The sequence below is a fragment of the Lycium barbarum genome, chromosome 8, assembly GCF_019175385.1.
Source record: "Lycium barbarum isolate Lr01 chromosome 8, ASM1917538v2, whole genome shotgun sequence".
NCBI lineage: Eukaryota > Viridiplantae > Streptophyta > Magnoliopsida > Solanales > Solanaceae > Lycium > Lycium barbarum.
In genome coordinates this window covers 48584783-48597113 of record NC_083344.1, presented here as the reverse complement: position 1 = coordinate 48597113, position 12331 = coordinate 48584783, and positions in this window count along the sequence as shown.

The window sequence follows — 12331 nt, the reverse complement described above, 5'->3', positions numbered from 1 at the left end:
GTCCAAACGACATCACTCGGAATTCATAGTGGCCATAATCTCACTCTAATCCCGAAGAGGTAGCATCTTTTGTATAATTTTGGAGATTGAATAGGAGTTGGTCAATTCCGAGGAAGCCAGTAACAAAATGGAGTGAACCAAACCTATTGTATCATTGAGTGAACCGAGGGCCACCCAAATAAAGTAAGGGAGTGAGTAAGGTGATTTTTAACTCATAACCTTTTCTTTGAGCTTTGTTATGCAGGTATGATGGACCAAGGTGCAATGAGGACTAAACCCGTTCAATCGGAAGTAAGAATTAGATGGCTTACACAAAGGAGAGGACCACTATTTCCAAGAAAAGGAGAGAGATTGCCTAAGCCAAGGTTTCAAAAATTGAAGGTGAATGTTTGTGGGTATAATGGCTTTGATCTAGAGCTTGACGATTTGTGTGACTCCACATTCATCTCTCCTTATGCGGCTGATTGGTTGAATTTGACATGGGTTAAAAAGAGATATCCATATGACTATAATGGGTATCAAGTTGAGTGGATGGTCAAGGTGGTAATATCTCATGGAGATTATGTTGAAACGGTCCGATGTGATGTGTTTCCCCTAAAAATAAGTCACTTATGCTTTGGACAGCCCTGGTTTCGAAAACACGATGTTCCAAATGTACGAGATTGGATAAGGTATGTCATAGATGAGGAAGGATGGCCTCTCTTTCCATTCCCACTTCCGAAAGAAAATCCCAATAGTGCATATGTCTCTTCTATGCCTATAGGGGAGTGTAATGCCATGCAAAATGGGAAGTCCGGGTTGACTGGAATGAGTAGGCTGCCACAAAAGAAACAAGAGAATGGAATTGAAAAGAACATGAGAGAAAAGAAACATAATGAGGGAGATGAAGTTCTTCACTCTGACACTCACAATCTTTCTTTTTCCTCTAGTTGCTTGAATTCTTTTGTAGGTACCGGTGAAAACAAGCTGGAAAGTGAGCCTCCGACAATGGAAACTCATGAAGAGGATGCAATGACTTTGGAAGAGCTGATTTGCCGAAAAGAGGAACTTGAAGGTAAAGAGAACCATTCTTGTGAGCTTGAAGGTAAGTTGACTAAATTCACTACTTTAGATGCTAATGTTGAGCATGCTGATTGTGTGAGTATGAGTAAGGAATTGATGTGATTCTTCGAGTTAACAAAGAACCAATCGACCAGGATCTTGTTCTTGAAGCGATTTGATGGGCAGATTCAAGAAACGGGCGTATCTCAAGTTATAGGCGTTGGATTAAAGTGATTCAAAAGCTATGTGAAAGATGACAATCTGAACTATAAAAATAACTATTGAATCGTTTAAATCAAGTAAGTATTAAAGGCGGAATGATGGAAAGAAAATTAGGGTTCTGAATATGAACTAGAACGAATTTTAATCAAGAAACGCGTTCAAGAAACGCGTTCTTGAATGATCAAGAACAAATAAAGTTCCTAAGTCACCACTTGAAATCAACTTACGTGATAAAGAAACACCACACGCTATTGAAAACAAGATAAAGACTATCACCACCTTGCTTGGAACCAAAAACAAGGATAAAGAAGACCAAATAGAGAAAATAACTCTATTGCAAACTAGGGTTTATGCTCAAAAACGTGAATAGTATATTTACAAGTCATGAGAACCCTTTATATAGGCCTAGATTCTCTTCTTTTATGACTACAAATCCATATTCTACTCTAGAAAGGAAATAACTAAAAACAAGGAAAATAAAATCCCTATTCTATAAGGAAAAGAATAAAGAAAACAAGAATCCTACTAGAACTAGAATAAAGATCCTACTAATGATAGGAAATTAAATCCTACTATAATATAAATCAAGAAACAAGAAACCTATTTAGAAAAGGATTCAAGAAACAAGAATGGGAAATAATCTTCAAACTTGAGCTTCTTGGACTTTTCTTTTTCTTGAATTTCAATCTTGTGTTTCTTGATTTTCTTGGATTTCTTGATCTTCTTCATCTTTCATCATTCTCCCCTTGTTGAGAAAGACTCGTCCTCGAGTCTAAAGGCTCCATAAATTGTGAAAGATTTGCAAAAAGAAAAAAAAAATTGAAACAACCCATACCACCAGGCTTTAAGTTACATTTTTCTAGTTTGTCATAGAGTTTCATCATGTTGAAAGAAAGCTTTATATATGGACGAACTAAATCCCACTTTCTTAGTAGTAACATTATATCATGATTTCTCAAACATATCATCTTAAACTGATCTTCAATGTGTAAACCATGATCATAACTTATTTCCTTTTGATCTTCATGAATCTTGAACACTCTCGTGCTTATGTGGTGTTTGCATGAAAAATCTGAGATAGTGCCATGAAAACCTTTATATAAATCAAATTCAACTACCTTTGGATCAAGGTTGGAGATCAAATCATGTCTTCTTAAGAACTCCTTGACAAATTTGCTACTCCCAGATTTGACATGGTTATAGCCATTAACCTCAATGAAATTGAGAGATCTTAAATTGACACATTCTTGCAAAGGTTCATCCTTTCGGGGAATAATTCTTGCTCGAACTACATCATATAATAAACTCTCATTCATAGACTCTTTTTCCATAAACTCGTCCTTTTTCCCTTCCAAATCTTCATAGACTATTGGTCCTATGCAATACGCTGCTTTGGTTGGTGTGGAGTAAGAAACAAAATCTATATTATTTTCAAAAGCTCTTAATGGTGGAAACTCAATCTCACAAATAACTGGATGCTCCAATGGATCCTCATCAAACTTTGGAGGTAAATCCTCAACTTGTGGATCCAATTCATTCTTCTCCTCCGTTTTCTGTTCCATATTTATGGGACCAATGATTTGTAATTTGGTCACAAAAGAATCATCAACATACTTGGAGTTTTTAGCAACATCTTCTGGAGTCAAGGGAACCAACTTAATTTTCCGTCCATCCTTTGTAAAAGAATAGGTATTACGATATTCATCATAGTTAGCACACCTTTCATACACCCATGGTCTTCCAAGTAATAAGTGGCAAGCATCCATCTTTGTTACATCACACCAAACAAGATCATTATATATTTTGCCAATAGAAAAAGAAACTAGGCATTGATGAGTTACCTCTAAACAACCATCATCATTCTCAAATTTGATGCTATAAGGATATGGATGAAGTTTTGTTAACAAGCCAAGTTTAGAAACCATCTCTTCAGAAACAACATTAACATGACTTCCTTTATCAATGATTACCGAACATACCTTATCATGGGAGGTACATCTAGTGCGGAAAAGAGATTCCTTTTTCCATAGTTTTTCATCTTCTTGAACCAAACGTCCTCCTCTTGGTTGCATACTCATCCTATTCTTCAACTGTGCTCTGATACCAAATTGATGTGATTCTTCGAGTTAACAAAGAACCAATCGACCAGGATCTTATTCTTGAAGCGATTGATGGGCAAAATTCAACAAACGGACGTAAATCGGGCTATAGTTCTCGGAATTATGTGTTTTCAAGATGAGGAGAAAGATGACGTTTTGAACTATAAAAATAACTATTGAATCGTTTAAATCAAGTAAGTATTAAAGGCGGAATGATGGAAAGAAAATTAGGGTTCTGAATATGAACTAGAACGAATTTTAATCAAGAAACGCGTTCTTGAATGATCATGAACAAATAAAGTTCCTAAGTCACCACTTGAAATCAACTTACGTGATAAAGAAACACCACACGCTATTGAAAACAAGATAAAGACTATCACCACCTTGCTTGGAACCAAAAACAAGGATAAAGAAGACCAAATAGAGAAAATAACTCTATTGCAAACTAGGGTTTATGCTCAAAAACGTGAATAGTATATTTACAAGTCATGAGAACCCTTTATATAGGCCTAGATTCTCTTCTTTTATGACTACAAATCCATATTCTACTCTAGAAAGGAAATAACTAAAAACAAGGAAAATAAAATCCCTATTCTATAAGGAAAAGAATAAAGAAAACAAGAATCCTACTAGAACTAGAATAAAGATCCTACTAATGATAGGAAATTAAATCCTACTATAATATAAATCAAGAAACAAGAAACCTATTTAGAAAAGGATTCAAGAAACAAGAATGGGAAATAATCTTCAAACTTGAGCTTCTTGGACTTTTCTTTTTCTTGAATTTCAATCTTGTGTTTCTTGATTTTCTTGGATTTCTTGATCTTCTTCATCTTTCATCAGGAATTATCTTGTGTGGGCTTAAAATCTTCTTTGTCTTGTGATGATAAGTTGAATGAATCTTGTGGAGATACACTAGTTGTTCTTGGTTGTGATCCTGAAACTGAAACTACTTGTGCGTTTAATGTGATGAAAACTAGTGTTGACACTTATGATGAGAGTCTTAATGCAAAAGACACAACTTCTGTGGGTGAAAGGAGTGAAAACAAGTTGATTGATTTTAGCGTCTTGTCTTTAAAAAACAATCTTGAACCTTGTGTGTGTGTGAGCAATATTCCATTATTAGTTGATGATTATTCTGGATATGATGGAATTGTTGGCCATAAATGTGATTGTTTGGGATTAGGCACACCACCCATGTTTGATAAGGAAGAAAGCAATTCATCTTTAAGTCTTTATGATGTTGAATCTGCGCATGATAATGAAATTGACTTAAATGATGAGTTTGAACATGTGAACTTGGATGAGACCTTTCTTGTGAAACTATTTTTGCTTGGAGATGCTTGTTTGTTTAATGATGAGTTTGAGTTTCTTAATACTCTTTCTTGTGATGGAATTAACTCCTTGTTGGATAGATAGTTCACTTGATCGACATTGTCTTGGAAAGGAAAGTGTGGAAAGTTGCTTAAGTAATAAATCTTCTTTGTGTGGTCAAATCGTGATCTTGTGCTTAATAGTATTCATGATTGTGAAAGTGAACTTACTGATGGTGAAGTGACCTTAAGTAACACTTTTCTTTACTATTTGTTTGCATATGATGAGGGTCATGATTGTTTTAGGAGCTTTTGTGATGTGGAGGACTTAAAGTGTGACTTTGAGTGTGCTAGACGTGTAAGGAAGTGATCTTGAAGAGGATTGGGAAAGTAGTGCAGAATTCTTTAATAGTGAAGAAGAATGTGAGGATGAGTTCTCACTAGGAGCAGAATTTGAGTTGAAATCTCTAGGTGTGATTCTTGAAGCGGAAAAGGAAAGTAGAATGGTGGATGCTAGTTCTAGTGTCTATTACTTTACTTATTGTGATCCTTACATGGATAACTCACTTGAGATAGGCTATACCAAATTCCTTAGCTTGAAATGTGGAAGTTATGCATTTGAACCTTGGGATTGTAGTCATGATCTTAGAGGTAAAATTCTTCCTTATGATAAGTTTGATTGCTTATTTGATTTTTGTGTGAGTTCTTGTCAAAGGAAAAGACGAGAGAAGTATGAGAAATCTGGTCATTACACATGGTTTGATCCCTTTGATGTTTCTAAGATCAATGATGGCACATATTCTTACCTCATGATTCATGCTTCTCTAGAGTACTCTTGTAGTAATTGGATACATCATTGTCACTCTTGTTTGTTGTTACTATTCGAGTTACTAGTTGATATGCTTGAGACATATGCTAACCTTGATGTGTTGACCATTTTTGTTTTTGACCCTGGAATTGATCATAAGGTTTATAACTTGTTGGAATTGATGACTTTGGGGTGGGCTGGTACATTACTTCGGTATTGGGAGTTGAGTTATTCTACTTGTTTTGTACTTAGCCTTGGAGCGAATTTAGTGTATTTTAAGGTGAATCAGATGGAAAGCCATTGGAAAGATCCTCACTGGACATCATTGTGGTATGCAACCACGACTTGCAAACTCCATGAAGATGGTAGGTTTTCTTGGCTCATGCTTCTTCTTGGGCTTTCCAAATCCATGACGGTAATCTCTATTATCTTTGGGCAGTTTTGTAGCACTCTTGTTTTATATCATGATAATACTCATGTTGCTACTGAACTCTTACCCGATTGAGACTTGGAAGCTACACATAGTCATTCTCGTCCATGTTTTGCAGGGATCGAATTTGAGGACAAATCCTTTTCAAGAGGGGGAGAATGATGTAATTCGTATAGCCATGATGATGATCCAACTGTGCCATAATGATGTGGTTGAGGTTGATGCTGCGGTCGCTGCGGTCGAGGTTGATATTAATGTTGTAATTTCGAGGACAAAATTCTTCCAAGAAAGGGAGGATGATGCAATCCAAATTACCATGGTGACGACTAAAGTGTTCAAGCCGAGGAGACCCAAATTGAAGCCCGAAAGGATGTGGATTGAAGCCCAAGATCTGAAAGAACAAGTCTAGCAGCCCAAATTAGGACTTCTAGAAGCTCTAGTGTGAACATGAGGGGCTGGACTAATGTGAACGAAGGAAGCTTCCATTTTTATGTTTTCTAGGCTTATTAAAGGCTATTTTGACTTTCAATATGTGTAGTGGCTTTCTAGGCTTCTAGGAGTATGCATTTTGTAGTCTTCTATGCACCTAGAAGACTACACTTCTATTTATTTCTTTTGACTAGTATATTTTAATAACCTTATTTAAAGGTGCTTGTAATTGATTTGGAAAAACCTATCCTTGAATATTGAATATTATTGAAACCCGTTAGTCTTGAATGACTAGTGTTAATTTGGTGGACTCCAAATTGTACAACCCCCGTTTGATCTAACAGTTTGCTAGAGATGGCTATTCTCTTGAGGATTGTTCGAATAGGATAGGTGCCTTTTGATCCTTTCGGGAGGTAACTAGGACTAGTTCTTCTAGTTATTGTCCAATTGTTATTCAAATTGTGTCTTCTTTCTATCTTTGTTATTTTTCTTGCATCAAGTTCCTTCGGAGAAAAAAGAATTGATTCATGAGCTCCACCAACTAGCTAATCTTGGAGTACGTTAGGTTGATTCGGGTAATGCAGGAGTTAGTGTTAATAATCCCACAGTTTCGTCCTTGGATATGGAAGTGAAAGAGCAGCAATATGAAGATCCTCAATTGAGCCATTATAGAGACGCATCTCATGAAAAAGAAAAGTCTCCATTTGAAACCTCTATAGATGGAATTCTTAGATATCGAGGTAGGCTATGTGTTCCGAATGTTGCAGAATTGCGTCGTCGAATTTTAGAGGAAGCTCATCATTCTCGGTATTCTATTCACCCAGGTGCAACAAAGATGTATCATGATCTCAAATTGATGTATTGGTGGGGTGGCATGAAGAGAGACGTAGCAGAATTTGTAGCCCAATGTCCAAATTGCCAGCAAGTAAAGATCGAACATCAAAAGCCAGGAGGGTTATTACAAGCCATAGAAATTCCTACTTGGAAGTGGGAAGTGGTCAATATGGATTTTATTGTGGGACTACCTCGTTCTCGAGGCAAGTATGATTCTATGGGTAATCGTGGACAGACTCACGAAAGCAGCTCACTTTCTTCCAATCAGAACCACCTACTCAGTAGAAGATTATGCAAGGTTGTACCTTAAGGAGATTGTGAGGCTCCATGGTGTTCCGATATCCATTACCACATATAGAGGAGCGCAGTTTACAACCAAGTTCTAGAAATCCTTTCAAGAAAGTCTGGGTACCAAGTGAAACTTAGCACGGCATTTCATCCGCAGACTGATGGACAAGCCGAACGTACCATACAGACCTTGGAGGATATGCTAAGGGCATGTGTTTTAGACTTTGTTGGTAGTTGGGATGATCATTTGCCTCTAATCGAATTTGCATACAACAATAGTTATCATTCCAGTATTCAAATTGCTCCGTATGAGGCTTTATATGGAAGGAAATGCAGATCTCCAATTGGATGGTTTGAAACAGGAGAAGTACAGTTGATAGGCTCTGAATTGATTCAGCAAGCGGTAGAAAAGGTCAAAGCGATCCGAGAACGATTGTTGACAGCTCAAAGTCGCCAAAAGTCTTATGCGGACAATCACCGGCGAGACTTGGAATTTCAGGTTGATGATTGGGTATTTTTGAAAGTATCGCCAATGAAAGGGGTGATGAGATTTGTACAGAAAGGGAAGTTAAGTCCTAGATACATCGGACCCTATAAAATTATCCGCAAGGTGGGTCATGTAGCTTACGAATTGGACTTGCCTTCGGAACTTGAATCAGTCCATCCAGTCTTTCATGTTATGCTCCGCAAATGTGTTGGAGACCCCAAGAGGATTTTTCCAATTGATGATGTGCAAGTAACAGAAAAGCTAGCATATGAAGAAGTGCCCATTGCAATCTTAGACAGGCAAGCACGAAGGCTTCGAAATAAGGAAGTAGCTTCAGTCAAAGTCTTGTGGCGAAATAACAACTGAGAAGAGATGACCTGGGAAGCGGAAGAGAAAATTAAATCCACATACCCGCATTTATTTCAGGCCCCGGAAGAGATCTATGATGAGACGTCGAGATTTTGAGGTCTGTATGCTTTCTTTTTATGCTTATGGGTCGTGTGTGGCCAATTTATATCTCTATTGTGTTGTGGCCCTGTGAGGAAATGATATTATGGGTTGTTGTGACAGGATGGTAGTGCCATATTACAGGAGAGACTCTGGCAAAATTTTGCTAGAATCCCCGATGACTTAACATTCGAGGTCGAATGTTCCAAAAAGGGGGGAAGAATGTTACACCTTGAAAATTTCCCGTTAACGTACAGTGAATAGGCCAACGAAGGGCATGATTTATATATACGATGTTTTGGAAAGTGAGAAATAGTCTTTAATGGTCCTAATTAAGATTCCCAAAAATATTTGAGGTAAGAGAGGAAAGTGTTAAGGAAAACAGGCTAAATGTTGTGTGTCGGGCAAGAATTTAGAGTATTGAATTAACGAGAGTTTAAAGACGTTTTGGAGAAGAGTTATGACGACCCTTAGATTGTTAATGAAGTGCTAAACAAGTGTTAAGAAGGTTCCATAAGGATCAGAGATCAAGCGAAGTGACGAAAATAAGATCAGTGAAAAGATTGGTTATACGGTCGATTATACGGACCGTATAATATTATACGGACTATATAATGGACCGTAGGATTGTCACAGAATGAAGTGTTTGAGGTGGTAATTTCACGGTCACTTATACGGACCGTATAAAATTATACGGCCCGTATAATGTGCCGTCAAATTGTCACAGAGTGGGATGGTCACTGGAGCAGTTTTACGGTCAATTATACGGACCGTATAATTGTCTGTATAATGACGTCGGGACAGATTTCAAGTTTTAAATAAGAGACCCAATCACATTTATTTCATTTCATTTTTCTTCTCCACAACTCAAGAATTCTCTAGAACTTTCCAAACCCTTGATATACAAGAACCCAAGTGAAATTGAAGATCAACTTCATCAAACCAACAAAAATCAAGAGTGTGAAGCACATTAAAGTCATCTAAGCCATGAAATTTCAAGAGAGGTGAACTAGGGTTTTGGTGCAAGAAGAGTAATACCACTCAAAGCTTAATCCTACACCATCCTAAGATTCATGGTATTTAGATGTTATTTAAAGTACTTGAAAGTTGAAACACATGGATTGTAGAAGATATATGAAGTGGGTCATGAATGAGTGAATAGTGTCATGGTTGAATAGTAGTTTGGAATGAATCATGAATATGGATATGTTGTGATTGTAAGTAGATTATGAATGACATTTAGAACATGGAATGAGCATTATACGTGCAAGAACGTAATAGTGAATTATGACCATGATTATGGGGAAATTGAAGCGAAATTGTGGAATGTGGATAATGTAGATAAATGATGATTGTTATTTATGATATTATGAATGATGTTATGAATGTTTGGGAGTTGATATGGAATATGGAGGAAGTTGTATAAACAAAGGAAATGCTGCCCAATTTTCTTTAACTTTAGTAAGCACGTTCTTATAATCGCTTAGCTAATGTTAATGCGACTTCTCTGGAAGGTAGAAACGTGGGCATCAAAGTAGAACAAGCAAGTGATATATTAGTTAAACGATAAAGGTATGTGAGGCTAGTTCTTTCTTTCTATGACATGAATCCGATGGCATTATTTCTCCTTCTTCTCCATGAATTCTCTATATTCCAGAAAGTCTAGAGTCTATGATCATGAATAGCTATGTAAGATAAGAGATATGCTATGAGTTCAATAATGATGTTGTTCGTTGTACACACTCACCTTATATACTATTTCCTTCAAGGTGAGGCAGAATACTATTACGTTAGTGATGTCAGTTATTGTATACACTCACCTTATGTACTATTTCCTTCAAGGTGAAGCAGAGTACTTATATTCCATAATTGAATCGGGGGATCACGACCATACGTCACCCCGATAAAGTATAGTTGTCCTTGAGTCTTTACGCATGTATTATGATGAGAATACTATGATGAGCATATTATGATAGGCATATTATGATGATGATATTACACCGTACCTATATGGACGGGCAGACATACACACCACTATAGTGGGCAGCTTATACCCCAGACGCGGGAGGTACGTCAAATGATTTGCAAGAAAATCGACTTAAGTTAAAGACGGGATAATTTTCGAACATGAAATACGAACCTTTAATTTTCAATTTTTAATTAAAACATAAATTGTTTATAAATTTTATTTAGCATAGAAATATTATTAGAGATTGGGGACTAATTAATTGTGATTATATTACTAAGTAAGAATTAGGGATTAATAAAAATTAATTAAGCCTAATTACTAAAGTGGGCCCCACCCGAATAAAAAATAAATAAAAAAAAAGAGAAAGACAATTCATGAATTTGATTAGTGAGTCATAAGGCACGTGTCTAGCTATAAGTAACAATATATATAGGAATAAAGGTGAACACAATTTCAATTTAGATTCATTTTCAAGAAAATCAACTAAGGAAAAATCTCAAAACCTCCATGGCTGCTCTCGGCCAGCCATGGTGTTGAAGAAAAAAAATTGTGATCTTGAATGTTTTGATAAGTTTCAAGTAAATTGCAAGTTCAAGGAGGTGATAGCAACGTTGGATATTGAGTTGAAGAAGAAGAAATTGTGAAATTGGAGCAATTGAGCGTAGAAATTCCTCCGAGAAAAGTTTGGTAAGATTTTCTTATTTTATGGTGTAATTGTGTTAAGAGTGTGGTGATGGAATTATTAAAATTGGATTGGACGAAATTGGAAGTAAGAAAATGTATAAAATTGATGTTATTGGAAATCGTGGGTTAAAATAGATTTAAAAAAGTTGTTGGGTTGTTAGAATTGCTATGGACTGAATCGTGAGAATTTTATATGTATATCTCTGTTGTTGGTATTTCTGTGTTAACAGGAGAATAATTGGAAATTCGGGTTAGGCGAATATATAGGGGAAATGCTGCCCGATTTTTGTTAAGTCCTTAAATAATGAAAAACCCTTAACGAGAAAGTATAAGCCAAAGAATAAATTCTATAAGCGATGAGCTACGGATTTATGGACTAGAAAGTATAGTCACTAACGATAACGTTACTCTTATATTAAATAGGCTAAAAGAGCGACAAGGCGAACGGGTTTGCGAATAGTCGCTAACAGGTACGTAAAGTTGTCCCTTCTTTCTTTTGGCATGTCTTAGATTTAAGTGATGAATGATATGAACTTTGGGGTAATTCTATTCATAAGTCTTGAGTGTGATTCATGATTCTTATTCACTTCTTGATGTTAGAACTCTTAAGTGATTGAGTTTCCCTCGAGTCCTCTATACGTTGGATAGTAGTTGATGTGTAAAAGTTCCTATTCTTAAAGACTATATAATGATTAATGTCCTTGACTTCCAATAGCTGTTTTGCATTATCTTGGCACATGACGTATGATTCCCGAGGCATTATTTGATATAGTTCTTATTGACATCCATACTTATCTTGATATTTGAGTGTTAGTTAGTCCACTGATTCTATTGAGTCTCAGATGGTTGCTCATGATATATGATGTAGTGGTATATGGTTGCTCATGATATTCTACTCGTGCGTACTGTTATTGTATCATTCACCGAGTCCCGGGCCGGGTATGTTATCGTGCACAGTGTCGTCGCATTATTCACTGAATCCCTTACTAGAGGGCCCGGTACGGTATATGTATATGATGATATGATTATGGCACCGAGTCCCATGATGGGCCGGGTATGGTATACGTGTACACGACTTTATTCACCGAGTCCCTTACTAGAGGGCCGGGTACGGTATATGTATATGATGATATGACTATAGCACCGAGTCCCATAATGGGCCGGGTGCGGTATATGATAATGATACGCCTGACTTTGTTTCGTAAGACACAGGTACAGTGATTTCTTTATTATTATACTTGTTCCCTGGAGCCTCTACTTCAGTTATGGTCTTTTTTTTT